Source organism: Hylobates moloch, unplaced genomic scaffold (assembly GCF_009828535.3).
Source record: "Hylobates moloch isolate HMO894 unplaced genomic scaffold, HMol_V3 SCAFFOLD_9, whole genome shotgun sequence".
In the NCBI taxonomy this organism is placed as follows: Eukaryota; Metazoa; Chordata; class Mammalia; order Primates; family Hylobatidae; genus Hylobates; species Hylobates moloch.
Genome location: NW_026652284.1, coordinates 44,179,500 through 44,200,371, shown reverse-complemented (window position 1 = coordinate 44,200,371; position 20,872 = coordinate 44,179,500). Strand labels below are relative to the sequence as shown.

The 20,872-nt window shown below is 39.9% G+C and overlaps 1 protein-coding gene across 3 annotated transcripts in view; it reads left to right on the top strand.

The window, feature by feature from the left end:
• The window catches only part of XKR4 (XK related 4), a 419,899-nt gene that overhangs the window by 306,499 nt on the left and 92,528 nt on the right, over positions 1–20,872 (top strand). The gene's annotated exons all lie outside the window — the stretch shown is intronic.

Genomic DNA, 20,872 nt, shown 5'->3' with positions numbered 1-20,872 from the left:
GAACTCGAGTCACATGCAGAGAATCTAAGAATGATGTGAGGTTGGAATGTTTCTGCTGGCTCTTCAACTGACCACTTGCCTAACCCTGATTCCCAAAACACGATGTGGAAAAGAGATGAGCCACCCAAGCCCATTGACTCTGCGGGAATGAGGTCAGACTCATAAAGGAGGCCAGCATTCTCCTCCCCTTCCCTGACAATCAGCGTCGGTCTTCCAGCTGAGTGAAGTGGAATTCGCTAGAGTGCCTTCACCCCGCCACCAAGGTGGCGAAGTGGCCCAGGTGCAGTAATAATCCCTCTCAGTGGGCGCCTGAGCCCCTCAGGCCCAGCACTGCCTGACAGCGCTCTGCTGCAGCCACCCATGAAGGACAGTGACGAGAAATCCTGTCAGCTAATGACAACTAAGTGATTTCCTGAAAAAGAAAAGCATCCCTTAAAGATGCTTATCTGAGGAGATTCGCATTTAGTCTACCCAAAATCATGTATGGAAACTATTCAAGGAAACATTATGCCACTTTTTAACCTCTTCATGGCAGTTGAAAATTTCATAGAGCACAGAATGGAAGTATTTCTCAGATCTGTGACTGGCAGCAGGAAAGGGGCATCAGGGTAGACGCTGATTTCCACAGGGTCCTGGAGAGATCCCTGGACTGGTCACTGAGGGGAAGAAGAAAGGAGACAGGAGGGAGAGCTGGCTCGTTTGTGGACTGAGCCCAGAACCAACCCTTTACCAAGCCCCTGTGCTCATCCATGCACTGCGAAAATGCGAACTGATCTCTCTCTAAAGCTGCAGTGGGAGGGGACAACTCTGAGATTTCTAAAGCTCTTTTCAGCCACAAAGCTGTGATTCTATTAGCCATCATGCCAGTTCATAGCTCTAAATAAATAAAGGGGAAAATATGGCTTTGCTTATTTAAATTTTTTTTAAAGCCAAAATCCTTGAAGTGACAATGGCAGAGTCAAGGCTGACATCCAGGGTCCCGACTCCCAGTCCAGTATTCCTTTATTCCCAACATTTGCACCTGGCACTGTGGTTTGCTTGATGCACACTGCCCCTTCCTTCAGTCTTAGTAGGCCATGTTGACTCTGATGAAACAGAAACATTTTGAAGCCCTCCAAAATTTCTTCACAAAAGGATATGTAAAACAATGGAAACAAAAAGTCCTTGAATACCTTCTTGCTAGTCAGCCTGATTCAAATAGGAGAATTTCAGCTCCGGCAGCACCAAGTGTGTTAAGGACAGCAGAACACTCTGAGCTGCCCTTACGTTTCTGTTCCCGCCATGCGTGTGCAATTCCCGAGGAGCCTCACTAAAGTTGGTGACACCAAATGATTTCCTGCCATTCCTGATGAACAATGGAGGGAGGAGAATCATTTGTCCTTTAAGGTGTCCTAGGAGGCAAAGAAGAAATTTCTGAAGCTGTCCAATGTGGCTTTGATGAGAAAGTAATTAAAGTCGCCAGCAGAACGATCCTCATGTTTAAGTCAGATAACAATGTCATTGACAGCAACGTTCTGCTCTGAAGGGTGGGGATGGAAGACAGATGAAACCAGATTTACCCTGAGTAGTTTTATTGACATCCTTCTTGTGTCCAGTTAGTAATATTTAGTCCACAATTATACATATATGACATTGTTTTACTAATTATTTCGTCCTTTTTGTGAGAAGAAATGAAGACAAAGAAATTTGTTGCTCTATTGATCCTACCACAGACATATCTTCACTTTTCTTTTCTTTTTCTTTTTTAAATGAAGTCTCACTCTGTCATCTAGGCTGGAGTGCAGTGGCGTGATCTTGGCTCACTGCAACCTCCACCTCCTGGGCTCAAGCGATTCTCCTGCTGCTTCAGCCCTGGGAGTAGCTGGAATTACAGGTGTGCGCCACCATGCCTGGCTAATTTTTGTATTTTTAGTGGAGACGGGGTTTCACCAGGTTGGCCAGGCTGGTCTCGAACTCCTGACCTCAAGCGATCCACCCGCCTAGGCCTCCCAAAGTGCTGAGATTACAGGCATGAGCCACTGCTCCTGGCAATATCTTTTCTATGACAATATTTACTTAAAGTTTCTTTCCATTATTACTTCCTTTTTCATGGCAGCAAAAGAGCATCCTTTAAATGTCCTTTAATATAATTAAACAAGTTTTTTAAATCTCTGGTTCTGTTTAAGTTCTTTAAAACTTGGTCTGATTTTTTCTCGATGTGTATAATAACCAGAGAGATGCATTTTGCCACTCAAGCGATATTGATGTAGCTCAGGCTCACAGGTCCCACTTAATCCGATCAGTCTCACCACTTTCTCCTCCTTCCTTAGCACTTATGTTTTATGTGAAAAGATAACCATGACAAAGTAGTAAGGAACAAGAGTGTAAAAGTATAACTTCAAGTAAAACATTGCTTTGCTACTTATTAGTTAACAGTCTGTTAATTGCCAGTGAAGACAATCTCATTTTCTATAGACTTTCAAATGATATGTACCCATTTTTACATAAACTGTATTCTTTTGATAATCAAAATATAGAGATTTGCATTAATATAAGATCACATGTTATAAAGTTCCTTAATCATAAAGAAATAATGAAGCCATGTCATTTACTCAAGGTTTAACTGTGCCTTCTACAGTAAGAAAGAGAAACCTCAAGCAGAGATTATATTTGGAAGTCAGTTATTAATATGTTAAAAATGTGTGAATAATCAAGGGAAATAATTAGAATATTAAATAGAGGCCTTGTCTAACATCAAGTTGCCTAACTGTTCCTTGATCTTTAAAGGCAACATTTATTCACATATTTACTAATCAGATATTTAGTCAGCATTTGCTTCTTGCAAGGCTCATTCCTGGGACCTATAGGAATTCAAAAAGTAATAGCATTGAGTTTCTGTTCTCCAGAAGTTTTATAGACCAGCAGAAGAAATGATAAGTGGCCTAAGAGAGGGCATCCAATAAGATGGAAGCCACAGTTTGTTTCATATGTAATAGATTATAAATGATATATATTACATATATAGTATATAATATATGTAAGATATATAATCTATGTAGATTACCTATAGAGATCTCTATGTTGAGATTATATATAATATATATATAATCTCAGATGTACCATATTCTATTTAAGTCCAGCCCACAACCAAGGAAAGGACACTTCACAAGTGCATAAAGACCAGGAAGTGGAGATCACTGGGGACCATTTAAGACGCAGCTGACCACATATACGTTATTTTTCCTGTTAAAATGCTAAGATTCACTGTTGTGCCTAGAGTAATCCATGCAATTTTCCAAGCCATCTTTAATGAAAAGTCTAATAAGTATGCTGGAAAGAGCACAAGAGTGCTGTGTGTCTCTTCCTCTGCCTTCTATCGATTATAAAGGAATAATAATTTTTCCTCCAGCCATCTCAAAGTAGATGCCACATTTTCTACACATTCATTTAACTCACAAAGCTCCAGACCAGGCCTTTAATTTCTGTGCCATCAGAAAGTAATGCGGTATTGGACTGCCTCCAGGACAGAGACCTAGGTGTGCAGGATAGCTATACACATCTGTTTTTGTTTCTTGTTCAGAACATTTAGTCCTGTCAAAACAGGCAGAGTACATCTTACATCACTAACAATAGTCTGTGATCACGCAGAGGAAAGAAAAGAAATCTTAAAGACAGCTTGATGAAGTGATGTCAGACTATAGGTACTGCTTTTTCAAAGTCATGATTTTATCTGAGATTATTCAGATCAGAAATCAAGGGAGAGTTTTATCCTTCAGAATGTCTGATTACCCTGTTAGGTTCATATAAGGCAGGGAGGGCAAGGGCACCTCACTTGGACAGGGGAGGGTCAAGCCTAGACATTGGCAGAGACTGGAAAAAAGAATATATTAATCCATCAGAAAAACCATGGCTGTAAAAAGTAATGATTATGTCAGAAGCTAAATACATAACAGCAAAGTTATCTTCATGTAATGTAGGAAAAGATACAGATCCTTAGACCTCACCCCACATTCAGCAAGCATTTATTGAGCTCCTGTTGTGGGCTGGGTGCTGAGTCTTTGGATAGAGAAAAAAAAAATCTGAATGTATGTTAATGATATTGCTACAGGAAACCCATGTCTCCTTTTTTATCTGCAAACCATTAAACTCCTTCAAAGCCACTGTTACAGAAGAATTCCTGGTCTACATTATTTTTATTTTCTAATTTTCAAACAATTAAAACCTCATTAGAAAATTGTTTTAGGACAGGGTGATTACAGGGTGAAAAATACATAGATTATGCAGTCATAGGAACTAGATCATCATCTTGCAAGTTAAAAACTGTAGACTTGGGCATAAGGCTTCAATTCATAGAGTTATACGAATTAAACAACATAACTCTTGACAGTCTTCTACTGTGGTGCCTGGCGTAAAGTAGCCTTATAGTATATGGATGCCGTCATTATTATTGATAATCATCACACTGATCAAAACAATGGTAACCTGGTGACTCAGAGGAATGGCAGAGTTGAAGCTACTGCAGTAGAAGCAATATGATTTTGTCTTTAGGAGTAAGTATAGCACTAAGCAATATGAGGTCATATTTTTCCACTCCTGCCATAATTTTTAAGTTTGTAATTAAAGACCTGGTCTGGAGCCCTGAAAGTTAAATGAATGCTTAGAACTAGGAGAACTCTCTAAAGGGAGGCACTGGACGTGATTAAAGGGCTAGAAAATGGAGCAATGAGAAAAGTCCATAGGTAATGAAGCTACAGAGTATGGAAAAGAGAAAGCTCTGAGGCATCTAACTTGGGAAACATCAAGGCTGGTTGTTCTTCATTTTATTTCGGCGATGTTATAGAAGAAACGTCTGGATTAGCATAGGAAGTTTTAGGATCTTTGCAAACATATTTAGGCCATGAGTCTAAATTACATGCTCACCATGTAATCTTACCTTACCAATTCCACACTCTGTGTGAACCATACCTTCACAGTCTCATTCGCTGGAATAATAGTGACTGCAGGGTGCTCAAGGATCTGGCCGGATATTACTTGGCTGAGATCAGTTTTGCTGATAGAAAGTCGGTCGACATCAATATGCTAAGGTGATCAGAGGTGGATTGTTCTGGGCTGCAGGAAGAGCTTGACTCACTGCAGAAAGCCAGCCTGTTTGGAGGATCACAAGCAAGGGGGGTGACAAGAAGAGGACGATGGCAGGGGACAGTGGCCAGGGCCCATCAGTCAGCTCATTTCCATCAATAGCGTTTAGCTATATTGTATCTAGCCAAGAGCTTCCAATCTGATGGTAGCCAGAAATGTATTTTACCTGATACAGCAGCCATTCTCTATGAATTTAAGCCATATGCCCAAGTCTACAGTTTTTAACTCACAAGACAATGATCTAGTTTCTATGACTGCATAATCTATGCATTTAACCCTATAATCACTCTGTCCTTAAAACAATTTTCTAATGAAGTTTTGTTTGAAAATTAGAAAATAAAATAATATTCAAACCTGCTCTGAATATTAGAGACACCTGGGGCGGGGTTACACATCCCATTGCCCAGGCCACACCCAGACCAATTACATCAGTATCTCTGAAGGTGGGAGCCAGGCGTCAGGGGTGTTAAAGCTCCCCAGGTGATTCAATGCAGCAAAGGCTGAGAACCATTGTCCTTGTGCGTACTAGTGAGGCTTAAGTGAAGAACTCCCACAAGTGAACTCTAGTTTCTCTCTTCCCTAAATACAGCTTTTAGAAGGCATGTGGATTTTCCCAAGCAGGCAGTTTAGGAATGGAGTAGATGATGCCTTGCAGCCCATTCTGCACCCAGCCATGGTTTAGGAGAGAAGTTTTTCTTTTCTTTTCTTTACATGCTGTCTAAATGGCCAAGCATTTCATAAATTGGTTAGATCGGTTCACACAACAGTCTATTCAAAAGGGTACAGTCAAATCTGATGTTCTCTTGCACAAGGTAGACAAAAACAGTTGCATATAGTTTCTTAGATTTTTCTGTTTTCAAATTTTGGATAGAATGCAGATCCACACATAGATTTAGAGGCTGGAGGAGAAAACAAATGAATTGCAAACGGGTCATCACTCTAATAGACTGACAGCACTCCAACTTTCAAGAAAGCGTAGCTGTAGGGTATTATCATTTTGCCGGATGTATGTGAATCACAAAAGTAGAACAACATATCCGATTTCAATTTTAAAGTGTTGCTTTTCATCCTTAATTACTTGTTTTTAGTTTCTGTTCAGAGGTACCATCATTATCTGTGAACCACATAACGAATGTTCATGCACTACCTTTTATGAGCAAACTGTAGAAAAAGTACAGCACCCTGGGGACCTAGTATGATATAGTTGGGGAGATCATCATCACAGTTATCTGCAAGGCAGATGCTGAATGGAATTTGGGTGGCATTGGCTACACCAAGAAGAAAGACAGGAATCTATCAGGAGCTGGTGTCATTCCTATTTGGGGAGCCCACAGAAGGTGTCTTAAGGTGGATCCCCTGAGGAAGAGACAGCGATTTGGGTGCAGAAAATTTACTGAGGTGTGCTCTCAGAAACAACACAGTGAGGGTGGAGGAGGCAGGACAGGACCACAGGAGCTAAATGGCAACGTTCTGGCTACAGAGGCTGAGGCCCATCCCCCTGAGAGGGAAGCCTTTCAACTGTCCCTTATTAAGGCAAGGGGGTGAGACTTCCTATCCCCACCTCGAGTGGCCATTGGATTGGATACAGGCTGTACTCATGGAGGGGGTGTGGATAGCCTTGGCAGGGCAGACCCCTGAGAGGGCATTCAGCTTAGAGCCATCAGCAGCAACAGCATTTCAAGCCTGACAAGAGCTCCTGATGGTTCTCTGCAAACACTTTCCCATCTCAGTGAATGGCAAATCCATTCTTCTAGTTGTTCAGGCTAAAACCCTTTCTGCTATTCTAGATTTCTCTGTATGTTTTACATGCACACCTCTTCCATCAGCAAATCCTGCTGGTTTTAACTTAAAAATAGGTCCAGAATTCAGCATGCATCTCTCCCCCTCCGCTGCCCTCATCCTGATCCTGTAACTTTGCTCAGGTCCTGGTAGTCTGAGGTACTGGTCTAATCAGCCTCCCCTCTTCTGCCCCGTCCCCTCAGTCCATTTTCAACACAGCAGCCCAAATGATTCTGTGAAAATGCAAAGTCAGTTCATCTCACTGCTCTATTCAAAATCCTTCAACATCGTCCCAGATCTTTTCGGACCCTCCATGACCCACCATTCAGTGAGGCACAGGCTCAGTGATGGTGGCCATTTCCTCTGCCTGGAAGGCCCTTCCTGACACCTGTCCAGCTCCTGCACTTTTTCAGGCAGTGGCTTGAAAGTCGCCTTCTCATCACGACCTTCCTGGCCATACTGCTCTCTGATGCTTCTGCTCTCCAATTTGCCCTACTTTTTTTTAATTAGCATTTACTTCTACCCATTTTCCCATACTTTTGTTCTTTAGATTTGATTATTGACTGTATTTCCCAGTAGAATATGAGCTCCATCAGGACAGGCAGCACTTTCTTCTGCTGCAGTTACCAGTTATCTCCAATTACCTGCAGCAGTGTCTGACATATGTTCCAGGCTTGAATAACGAGCACGAAAACCAAGAAGAGGGCCAGGCATGGTGGCTCATGGCTGTAATCCCAGCACTTTGGGAGGCTCAGGCAGGTGGATCACCTGAGGTCAGGAGTTCAAGACCAGCCTGGCCAACATGGTGAAACCCCATCTCTACTAAAAATACAAAAAATTAGCCAGAGTGGTGGTGGGCACCTGTAATCCCAGCTATTCGAGAGGCTGAGGCATGAGAATTGCTTGAACCCTGGAGGCAGAGATTGCAGTGAGCCGAGATCACACCATTGCACTCCAGCCTGGGCAACAAAAGCCAAACTCCATCTGAGAGGTCTTCCATGACACAACACCTCATTGGTATTCCAATGTATTGGGCTTATCTTTTAAATCTGACTGTTCTAGACTCCATGATTCAATACGAACTACTAGTTCTAACCGTTTTCACTTTCGTGTTTTGTTGTTACTACTGAAATTGTATTCAAATATTTTTAATACATGATGTAATTGAACTAGCTCCCTGAGGCTTTTAACAGGAGTGATACATTCTTAAGTAGATAATGAATCAATAACATGATCTCCTGAGAACTAGTTAGGGTCCTGCTACTTAGCAAATTAATAATGGACTGATTTGTTCCACAGTAGTGTCCAGATTCTCAGTCTCTTCAATAACTGACCGTTCTTTTCATCACTTAAGCTTCAAGAAAGTTTTTTGTTTGGGTTTGGTTCAGCTTGGTTGTCATTGCTTACTCGGGACACTTAAGAAAACTGGATGGGTAGAATGGAGAAAATTTTGGAACTATTACTCTCTATTTTTCATTAGCTGCTTCTTCCAATTTCTTCCTCCTGTATCCAACTCTTAAACAACAATGATGACAGCTAGTAAAACAATAATAAAAGGACTTCGACGTTACAGTGAAATTCTTGCTGTTTGATTTCTGAAATAAGGATCACTCCAACGATTGTTATAAAAAGCCTTGGTATATTCAGTCAAGAACTATGACAAACATAGAAAGCACTTGGTTTGTTTTGTTTTGATGTGGTTTGGGCTTTTTTTGGATTTGTTGCTATGGTCTTATAGATTAAATCTTTCTCTCTAAGAAAGCAAAAGAACAATGAGCTGAGTCAACCCCTGTGAAAAGATTGTGATAAAAGGAAGCCATGCTATCTTTCTAGTCTAGAACAACAAAAACAAATATCCAGAAAGATGTTTAGAAAGATCCTTTGGCTGTTGCTGTTCAGATAGTATGATAAACTACACTTTTCTATTTGGTTATCTTTATCGATTGTGGTTACTCTTCATTCCTTGTGGTTTAATGACTAAATCTCATGAATAAAGTTGAAAAATGTAAGGCAGTGGTAAATAGGTTTCTGGAATAACCTAGCAAGTGCTATGCTACTTTGACTTTATAAAATGCCTCCCAAAATAACAAGTAGGTAAGTGAAATCGACTTTTTATTCAAGCTTTTAGACAGAATTGAATTCAAGCCCTTGCTTTATTTCTCTCTTCTAATAATAATAGTGATTCTAAAAACACTTCCCCTTATAAAGTGTTCTGAGGTTTATCAAGTGCTTTCACATATGTTATCCTATTTGATTCTCACAATAACTTTTTAAAGAGATTAGGCAATCAAACCTCTGGAAGATTAAGCAGATTTCCCAGGGTCACAAAACAATTAGTGATGGAGCTAGAAGAAAGATGAAAACTTACCTTTGAAGTTTAAGTCCAGGGATCTTCCCACCTTGCCATACGGTTTACTTGCTGGAGGCAAGTTCATAGAAAAAGAAACTGGATCCAACCAATGGGCCATGGAGCTGACTTGCAAATGTCACCTCTCCCTGAAGCCTAATGCAGCAACAACAAATAATTCGGACACTAAGAGGAAACATCCAGGCATCACACCTCAGCATCTCTCTCTCTCTCTCTCTCTCTCTCTCTCTCTGTCTCTCTCTCTCTCTCTCTCTCTCTGTCTTCCCAGGGACACGTCAACAGACAACAGGCCTGCATGCAATAACACTTACTGAAAATTAGCCGATGGTAGTTATTTAACAAATTTAGGGTATAAGGACAGACACTGAATAATTTGGGCTACATGCCTGGGTTTTAGACTGAGACTTGACAACCAACACAGGCTAAATTGCAATTCCTCCCTCAGTTTGTTACAATAACCAAGTTCAGTCTTAATTGACATCTGTGTGTACAGTGAGTAAATACTGATTTCAGTAATTGTATTTAAATTGAACTGAGTCTTTGGAAGAAAGAATGAGACACTAGGGAAGCAGCTGCAGGTGGCAAACGGTAGGGCTCAGAACAAAAGGAACTTGGTTCCAGCCCCATCTTTTTCTTCGCTAATTCAGTAAGGTCCCGGGAGCCATTTGTCTTCTCACCTTTCTGCACTTACAACAAGGAGAAGCTGTATTGATGTATGTATTAATGTCCCATGAGCCTTAAGGCATAAAACAAAAGAATAACTATGGCCTATATGTGCTGAACATATATAAGACAAAAATATTAGTGGTTCCATGAATTGAGAACATACTAAATAAAATTACATAACATTGGGACTTTTTCAATTTATAAATAAAATTGGCAGTGAAAAAACATTACTAGCTAGTAAAATTGGTAGATATTCATCACCTACAATGTGAGGAATTCTATGCTAAAAGATATAAAAAATACAAAGTTGAAAAGTACACAGCTCTTACTTCCAATGCATCAGAATAATATACACACTGCACAAATAAAGGCATAATTTTACAAATGCAATACAAACAGTAGACATATAGTGTTGTGTATATGGATAGAGCACTGGGGATTTAAAGGAAGGAGAGAATGCAATAATGGGAGTGGGGAGGCTGAGGGAGGACCTCACAAACAGTGGAGGATTTGATTTGGTCCATGAGATGAATATTGCAACATGTACTGGCTGGGGAAGTGTATTCGAGACTGAAGGATGTTCTAAAGCAAAGCTAGCGAGGCAGGAAAGCAGAACAGCAAGTAGTCTACATCGAATCCCAGGGAACACAGCAGTGCAAGAGAAGCTGAGAAAAGTAGGCTGGAATCATGTGAAAGGTGGAGAATGCCAGACTGATGGTTTATTATTAACACCACGGACTGTGGGGATAGCATGAGAAACTTCAAGCACTGGAATGATAGCATCAGAGTTGCACTTCAGGAAATTTAATTCTGCAGCAAAGCATAAAATTGGAATAGGAAAAAAACTTGAGGTAAAGAGATCAGTGAAGACATTGCATTCGTTTAATAAGAAGTAACAAGATCTAAATGAGAGGGATGGCAATGGGAGAGGGAAAGATAAATGGGTGATGGATTGCCTGTCTCTGTAACATCAATACAGATATGAATGTCTTTGAGCTCTATGGAACTGGCAGGTAATAGGCTTATTTAGAAATGACATTAAGTCTAAGACAATGCCCCATGTCAACGTGTACATTAATAATATGCATAATCTATTAAATCAACAACAATACACATCTTGAAAGTTATCGTAAGGCCAAATCTTGACACTTTTTTTTTTTTTGAGACAAAGTCTTGCTCTGTCGCCCAGGCTGGAGTGCAGTGGCACGATCTCGGCTTACTGCAACCTCTACCTCCCAGGTTCAAGCAATTCTCATGCCTCAGCCTCCCAAATAGCTAGGATTACAGGTGCCTGCCACCACGCCCAGCTAATTTTTGTATTTTAGTAGAGAAGGGGTTTCACCATGTTGGCCAGGCTGGTCTCAAACTCCTGACCTCGGGTGATCCACCTGCCTCGGCCTCCCAAAGTGCTGGGATTACCAGCGTGAGCTACCGCACCCGCCAGCACATAAATTTTAAAAATAGTAGCCAGTTAAGTCAAAAGATGCTTTATTTGCATCTGTTATGCAATAAAAACATGGCCCCTGCTTATTCTGAAGTGTGAGCCATCTTTCCTCGTCTGGCTTACTCTATTACTTGATCTGTTACTTGATCTTAAAGGTCAGTTTTCACATCACTTTCTTTGGGAGGCCATGGCTATCCCTCAGATTAAGTGCTCCTTCTATGCACGATAGTATGAGCCTCAACTTATGTTATTTCTTGCTGACTAGACCAATTTCTTCATTAGACTATAAACTCCATGATGTCTGGGCATTTGTCCAATTTGTTCTCAAACCCGGCACCAGTCTCACTGCTTGGCACATAGGAAGTGCTTAATTAACATTTCACTGAGGTAGTAAGTGCTTTCTATTGCAAGACAGATCTTTGAAATGCGTCATTCTTTTCAGATCCAGTCAAACTCACAGGTTCTGTCTCATGAGATCAGCAGGACAACATCGCCACAGAGGGTCAGGAATAGATTCTCCATGAACCAGTTCACTTGAAAGACAAGAGGCGTTAGTTTGCGTGAATGGGAGCAAAGCTTTCCTTTAGTAACTCCATTGTCAAGAGCATCCCCACAGTCCCTACATAATCCAAACGCACACCTGGGCCATCCCAGGAGCACAACTTGAGGGAGCTTATCTGTAGGAGCATATGCAACTGGCTGGCAATTAATTTGATATTGCACCTGCTTCAGATCACCTCAGGGCATTGCCCTGTACCCCAGGAATCAGTTTCTTCAAAGTACAACTTTCAAAAATGTAGGCTTGCCTCTCAAACAACTACCCATATTTCCATGACCAAAAGTCATATTTACATCCTCTATGAGTTGCAAAAAAATACTTGTTTTAGACAAATAGGCAGGGTGCCAAGTAGACCGTAACAATAATTGTTATAGTTAACATGAGCCAGAATGTGGACTTAAAGCTTTCTAGACGTCATCTCAGTCTATTCACGCAATGATTCTACCAGTTGGTACCATCATTATGCACATTTCACAGGCAAGAAAACAGAAGCACAGATAATTTAAACCTTTCCAGGGTCTGCTTTTAATATTTGCAGAGATAAACACAAGGCATCTAATAAATGGCACTGCTAAATATCAACCTGTCAGGCACTAGCAGCCAACAACTGGCTGGTTCTTCTGCCACAAACACTGAGGTTTGTTTCAACCACATGTCAGTATCACAAAGAGAATATCCACAAGGGAAAACAACCTCCTTGTGTGTAATTCATTTTGGAGAAGCTTTGACTCTTCTATTCACTGCCAAATTCCTTGAACCTGGCACGTGTTAGGAATGAAATAGGTATTTGTTGATGAATAGAGTTCAGTCCCTGTGAATGGGACTTCATTACTTCCTGAGCTTCAGCGTCACTCCCAGTCACTCCACCCCGTTGCCTATTGCAGATCACAAAGCGGTGGACCACAGACATTTTCATTTTCCCCTTGGCCTCTGGCATAGAGTTTCACATTTAATTAGCTGCCACGGTTTAAAAAATGGCATACTTTACCTAAAAATGTGGATTTCCTAATCCCCATAAAAAACTGGAACATCTAAATCTCTGCCTGTATTCTGTAATGGTGACAGCTGTGGTGAGCTGTGACTGCCCTCTAATGGGCACACTCAGTTTGCCCCGGTCCTTACCAAGCCCTATTGTCTTAACTCCACATAGAGGCCCTCAATAATAGGGTCACACATGGTCTTACAACCTAGTGGCCTCACTGAATGATATTCTTTTCTCATCCCTGGAGGCACACAGTTAGCTTAGACCTAGAGTAACTAAGATTCCAGCCTAGAGTTAGGTCTTCCATGATTTCAAAGAGCCACAAAAAAAGTAGCATCAATGCCAATTCTGGGATTTGAATGCTCACCTGGGAGGTTGGCGCCTCACCCTTTGGGAATTTAGTCTTCCTTAGAATCTGTTCTTGCCCCATCGTTTGTTTCATTTGGCGAACTCTCGTCTAGCCTCTCTCATCATCTCGATGACAACTACTACCCTCAGGCTGATAATTATTAGATCGAGATCTCCAGCCTTGATCCTTCTGAGCTTCCGGCTATCACACTCTACTTCCTTTAACATCTTCACCTGTAACTCTTAGAGTCACCTCCCAAATGAGTATGTTCAAAGCAGAAAGTGCCCATTCTTCCATCATTTCCTCCCCTGTATCTTCTATCTGTTGGAGTTAGCCCCTCCGTTACCCACGCCAGAAACCTGGGTGGTCCCATAATTTTCCCCCTCTGAGCTCACTGCATTCAAACCCTGATCCCTGATGACTGTGCCAAGCTCATTATCTCTTCTCCATTTGCCTTGCCACTTCCTGGTGTGGGCCTCATAGCTCTCAGATGATCCTCTGTAACAGCCATTCTCTCTGTTCAAGGCTTCTTCAAGGCCACCCTGCATGGAGACATCAGAGCAATCAAGCTACAAATTAAATGTAATTGGGTGACCCAACTACTTAAATGCCATCAGCGCTTTCCTTTTTCACTCAGTCTAGCACGGGGCCTCTCAGGAGGAGCACCTCCCTCTCTACCCCATCTTCAGACTGGATTCTCACATTTTACTTCCCTCCTCATTCCTCACCAACACCACACTGCTTTCAGTTCCCTGGGTAAATCATAAATGGGTGACTGGAGCTATCTCTGGGGTGATATAAACACTAACTAGGCAGATACTTTTGTAAGGAAGATACTTCTTCACAAACACAGAAATGGAAGTCTATACTTTAGTTGAAACGAATTTAACTTTTCAAACTTAGATATGGACAATTGCACAGAGTTTATTTTGCTTTAGTAATGCTAGCTCAATTTCTTTTCTCCCTACTGCCTTTGCCTGGTTAATTGCTACTACTGAGTATTTATGACTCTGCTCAGGTATTTTCTTCTCCCGAAGCCTTTCCTAAAACTCATGGCATGCTCACTTTCTCTCTCTCTCTCTCCCCCGCCTCTCTCTGTCACACACACACACACACACTCAGAAGCTGGGTTTGGGTTTGGTGCCCTTACTGTACATTCCTTTAAGGTTCTGTCCATACATTTATCATGGAACTTAATAAATCATATTTAGTTATCTTTTTGCATTTATATCTCCCTCACTTAACTTGTACATGCTTAAGAATAAAGGCTGTATGTTATTCTTCTTTGATCCCCAGAACCAAGCACAGAGTAGTTCAAAACTGCTAAACGAATGAATGAATAAATAAGCAAGCAAATGACGACACCAGAAAACATATACACCAATCAGGCATTAAAAATAGGCTCTGATATTTAGGATAAATTGAGCCAGAGGCAACTCAACCACCAGTTTGAAATTAGATGATATTTTTGCCACCACTAATCATGAAACCAACCCAAACTATGCTAAAAAGTTAAGCAGTTGAATACATTTTGTATTTGTCTAAATGTCCTAGTATAGGCAACAGAATAATGTTCCTCTATCAGAGAGATAAAATTGATTTTTAAATATTGACTGACTTTCTGTAAATTCATAGATGATGTAATAACATTGTGGAATAATGATTTCCTACCACTGCCTACAGTTGCTATTCACAGCAAATTATTTACCAGAATTTCCAGGTAATAAAAGTGAATCAGGTCAGTGCCACATATAAAATATGGTAATTGCTAGTAACAGTCTCTTAGATTATTACTGTAATACTACATTTTGCATTATATAAACATGTATTGGATAATAGCAGCATTATTGAATTTGATGTTCAGTAGTTATCTAAAAACATTTATAAATGATGCTCCATACATAGAATAGACGTCCAATAACTGGAAGAATTTTTCTTAAAGTAAAAGTATATTAGATGATTATTCCCAGAAAAGTTAAAAAATAAAAGGATGTGTTAACTCTAAAGTATCTATGTTTAGAGCTGGGAGAATATGTCAAAGTTGATATATTTTTATGGTATTAATTGAAACTAATTCTTTTAAAAAAAATTTTTTAATAGAGACAGGGTCTCACTATGTTGCCCAGGCTGGTCTCAAACTCCTGGCCTCAAGCAATCCCCCTGACTTGACCTCCCAAAGTGCTGGGATTATAGGCATGAACCACCACACCTGACCCTGGAACCAGTTATTAATTAAAATTTTGCTTACAGGCACATATATAACACAAGGGGAACAAATTCTCACCATTTCTCTAAAATTAAGATGACATAAAGAGCTATTTGTAATACACACTCTGAATAATAAGCTCTGTGCAATTGTCCATATTTAATTTTAGAAAGACTTGTTCTTCAAACTAAATAATAGACTTTTATTTCAAGAGCAAATGTACCTCAACAGATGTCTTACTTCCAACAGTGTCTAGCTACTTAATGGTTGTATCATTCCAAGTATATTGTTTGTTTATTTATCCAACAAATGTTTATTAATCCTTCAATATGTTTCCCAGTGTGTAAAGGTGAAAAAGAGGCAGACACCACTCTCTTGTAGTTTATAATCATTACCCTAATCTGCAGATGAGCTCATCGAGACCAACACTCAGGGTCTCACAATGAGGCTACTACAGGCAGTCTCCAAGTACAGATTATCATTTGTGTAGTTAAAATTTAGTTAAATTGTATTGAGACAAATAGAATGTTATATAACTTTTTTCAGTCTATGGGAACTGGATGTGATTTATACAACTTTATGTGCTTTAAAAATATTTGTAGGACTTCTGCATCCAAGAAGATGTAGTGTACATACATATCCTATTTTTTTCACTAAGTAAAACTAAAAGCCCTGGACATTATACATAAAGCAAACATAAGAAAACTCTGAACAGTATAGAGATTAGCCAGACCAGACAGGGACTTTTGGCACCCAATGAACAACACAGCAAAGAGTTCCCTGAGTTTTCTTTTTGCCTCATATATTTCAGATCTGGGGATGACGTCTGGCAACCTGGTAATCCCATCAATCAAAAAAGCCCCCAAAAAGCCTGCGCTCTCTAGCCAAAGGACCAGGTAGAGGGACATCCCAGTAAGACAGCAGACTTTTAGACAGTTGCCACGCTACTCCAGCCAAACACCACAGAAAACACTTCCCAGCCTCATTCACACTGCCAAGGCTAAGCAAGGAGCTGACTTCTACCCTGGTCAGGCTATAACAAGTCATCCTAAACAGCATTGGAGTGGTGTTAGAGAAGAAGTCTGGACTTTCATCCCCGCTAGGCAGCGAGTCTGCTTTTCTCAACTCCTCCTTGTGTCACATGAGACTGTATGGGGAGCCTGAACTTCCGCGCCCATCCAGTAGAAACCAGAGCCCTCCTAGTTCAGTGTAGAGTCAGCAAAATATGTGCAGGACTTCTATGCCAAAATTATAAAGCACTGATGAAAGAAAGTGAAAGGGATCTAAGTAAATAAGGAGACATACCATGTTCATTACTTTTAAGACTCAACATAGCAAAGTTGTCAATTCTTCCCAAATGGATGTGGGTTTAATGCAATTCCTATCAAAATCTCAGCAATAGTGTTTTTAGATATAGGCAAAATTATTCTAACATTTACATGGAAAAGCAAGCAAACTAGAATAGCTCAAACAATTCTGGATGAAAAGAACAAACTAGTAGGAATCAATTTCAATATAGCTACGTAATCAAGACCCTGTGGTATTGCTGAAGAAACAGACACATAGATCAATGGAACTAACACAATATACCCACAGATATATGGACACACAATATACCCACAAATATATCAAACTGATGTTTTGTGAAGATGTGATGGCAATTTAATATAATAAAAATAGTCTTTCCAACAAATGGTCCTGGAGCAACTGGACATTCATAGGCAATAACAAACAAAAACCTTCAACCTAAATCTCACTTCTTATACAAGAATTAATTCAAAATGGATAACAGACTTCGGTGTACAACATGAAACTACAAAACCTTTAGAAGATAATACTGATGAAAACCTTGGGGATCTAGAGCAAAGAGTTTTAAACTTCATAGCAAAAGCAAGATTGATAACAAAAAAAAAGAAAAGAAATATTGAGGTTGGGTGCGGTGGCTCATGCCTGTAATCCCAGAACTTTAGGAGCCAAGGCAGGAGAATTGCTTGAGGTCAGCAGTTCAAGACCAGCCTGGACAATATAGCAAGACCTCATCTGTATGAAAAAAAAGTGTTTTAAATTAGCCAGGCATGGTGACATGCACCTGTCATACCAGCTACTCTGGAGGCTGAGCTAGTGGGCCACTGAGGTAGAAGGATCACTTGAACCCAAGAGTTCAAGGTTACAGTGAGCAGGGCACAGCACTGCATTCCAGACTGGGTGAAAGACCAAGACCCTGTCTTTCTGAAAAAAAAGAAAAAAGAAAAAGAAAGAAAGAAAGAAAAAGAAAAATTGCTAAATTGGGCTTTACAAAACTTTTAAACTTTTGCTCTGCAGAAGACACTGTTAAGGGGAGAAACATGCTATACTACAGACTGGGAGAATGTATTTACAAACCACACATCTGACAAATGACTAGTGTCTAGAAAATATAAAGAGCTCTCAAAACTCAACAATAAAAATACCCAAATAATCTAGTTGGGACATGGGCAAATGATATGAAGAGACATTTCACCGAAGAGGATATATAGATTGCAATAAGCATATAAAAAGATGCTCCAAAATCATTAGCTGTTAGGGAAATGCAAATTAAAGCTACAATGAAATATTACTACTTACCATTATAATGGTTAAAATAAAAAATAGAGATAACACCAAATGCTGGTGAGAATGCGGAGAAAATGAATTCCGCACCACTCCACATATATTGTTGATGGGAATTAAAAATGACATAGCCACTCTGGAAAATAGTTTGGCAATTTCTTTAAAAATGAAATATTAAAATAGCATATGACCAAGCCATTGCACTCCTGGACACTTATGCTAGAGAAATTAAAAATATGTCCACACAAAAACCTGTGCATCAATATTCATAGCAGCTTTATTCATAATACCCCAAACAGGAAACAATCTACATTTCCTTCAACCAGTGCATTAATAAAAAAACTGATGATTCAATTTATATAACATTCTTGGAATGCTAGATTATACAAATACTGAGCAGACGTTTGGTTGCCAGAGGGTAAAGATGGGGTAAGGATGGAGGGAGGTGTTGTGGCTGAAAACGGTGATGGAAATATTCTGCTTCCTGATTGTATCAATATTAATACTCCAGCTGTGCTATCCTACTATAGTTTTGTAAGGGGTCACTATGTTAGTGCTAGGGCTGCCTTAGCAAAGTATTATAGATGGTGGCTCAAACAACAGAAATTTATATCTCACCGTTCTGGAGCGTGGAAGTCTGAAATGAAGGTGTAGATAGGGTTGGTTTCTTCTGAGGCCTCTCTCCTTGGCTTGTAGCTGCCTGTCTTCTGGTGTCTTCACATGTCTTCATTCTGTATCAGTCGTATAGGATTAGGACTCACCCTAGTGACCTAATTTTAACTTAATTACCTCTTTAAAGCCTCAGTCTTCAAATAGAGTCACATTCTGAGGTACTGGGATTTCAATACATGAATGTGGAGCAACGGACACAATTCCGTTCAGTCCAGCCTCTAGCAGTTACCATGGGCAGGGAGGCAAACTGAGTAAAGGGTATACAGGATCTCTCCGTATTATTTCTTACAACTGCATGTGAACTCACAATTATCTCAAAATGAAAAGCTTCTTTAGAAAAAGATTTGTAAAGGAGTTTGATTAACTAATAAGTCAAATGTAGTCGAAGTGGCTGGACCTTCTTCCAGTCGGAGAAGTAATTAGAATGTGCTCACATTGAAGTTTAGTTCTTCCCTGAGATAAACCAAAATGTCAGAAGAGGGAAAAACCATCTAAGTGCCTCTGTTTGCTTTATGTATAGAGAGAAGCTTTTTAGTGATGTTAACAGACATAATTTATTTAATTCCCAAAACATCATTAGGCTGTATAACTCCATGAATACATTGAATGTGAATTTATTTCATGTTAAAGGGAATTCAGAATCAAAGTTCAAAATGCTTTTAAATGCCAGTATTTAATAATATCAGTAACTAGCAACTAAAGATCAATTATCTTCACCTTCAGTTTTTCCAAAAAAAAGAGATTTCAGAAAGCAGATTATTTTTAGCTTGAAAACTCCTCATGTTTTTCCTAGTATTTTGAGCATCAAATGTATACACCTTTGTTTATCTTATCAAGGCTGATTCTTTGTTAGCATTTATCAAAAACATTAGATACATAGTGTGTACAACTTCTCAATTTCTCAGGGTATTTAACTTCTATTACTACATGCAGTCATCTGAAATCAGACATTTCAGTTCCTAGCATAAATACTTTTTATGTATATTTTTTGTCATCCGATACTACCTTCTGTATTTTTTCTCAACTGTCTTCTTGAAGAAGCTAACAACCTATTCAAGAAAAATTCACCCTTATCAGATAAGACTCATTTGTTGGGGTTACTCAACTGAACTATTCTAGCATCTGATTCTTTCTTCATGGACTGGAAGAGCAAACCCATTGATCATTAATCCAACCCTGCTCACATAATATTGTGGCTTATAATATTTAGCTCTTTCTAGCATCTGATTCTTCGTGGACTGGAAAAGCAAACCCATCGATAGTTAATCCAATCACGCTCACATAATACTGTGGGTTATATAGCATTTAGCTCTTTCTATAATTTAAAATGCCTTATCTCTATGGTTGTAAATTTTATCCAGGAGAAGGCTCACTGCAATCTGAGCATTGCTTGTGTGTGTGCTGGGTGGCTGGGGCAGGAGGAGGGTTATTCATTGTTGCAATGTGTAGTGAACTCAGAAGCCAGGCCACCTGGGTTGGAATCCTGGCTCCACCGTTTACTAGCTATGTGACTTTGGGCAACTATTTTAACCTCTCTGCATTTGTCTCCTCAGCTGAAAAATGAGAGCAATTGTAGCACCTACCTCCTAGGGGTTTTCTGAAGGTTAAATATTTGTCAAGTTCTTTAAATGGCACCTGGCACAAAGTAAACACTGTGCCAGTGCAGGCCTTTCGTGCCCCTGTGCTGCAGTAAACGGCCTGCTCCCTGTATGATCTTTGCATCGCCGGTTTGGCTCTGTCTTCAATTAGAAAAAGAAAGATAGTGAGAGCAAAGGGGTCTTCACTGGTATTGCAGTGGTGGATTGTTGAACATATCTACACATTAAATACGAAAACGTTTTGAAGCAAAAACTCTGAGGTTCACAGAAAATTCCATTTACCAGAGGAGTTATGTTAATCATATTCCTATTGCTCCCATTTCTTCCAGGAAGCCTTCTTGTCTGCCTTCCTGAACCTTATTTTCATTAACTTTTTCCAAAAAAAAAGTCTACGCTTGGCCCTCTAAAATCTAGGCTCTTTCCCTGCTTGATGTTACCTTTCCTTCTGACACTAGAGGAGAGCAAAGGAAAGGAAGATCATGGAATGCACGTTTCAATGTGGGGCTTTCTGTGGCCACCAAAGGCCTTTCTGAGTAAAGTAG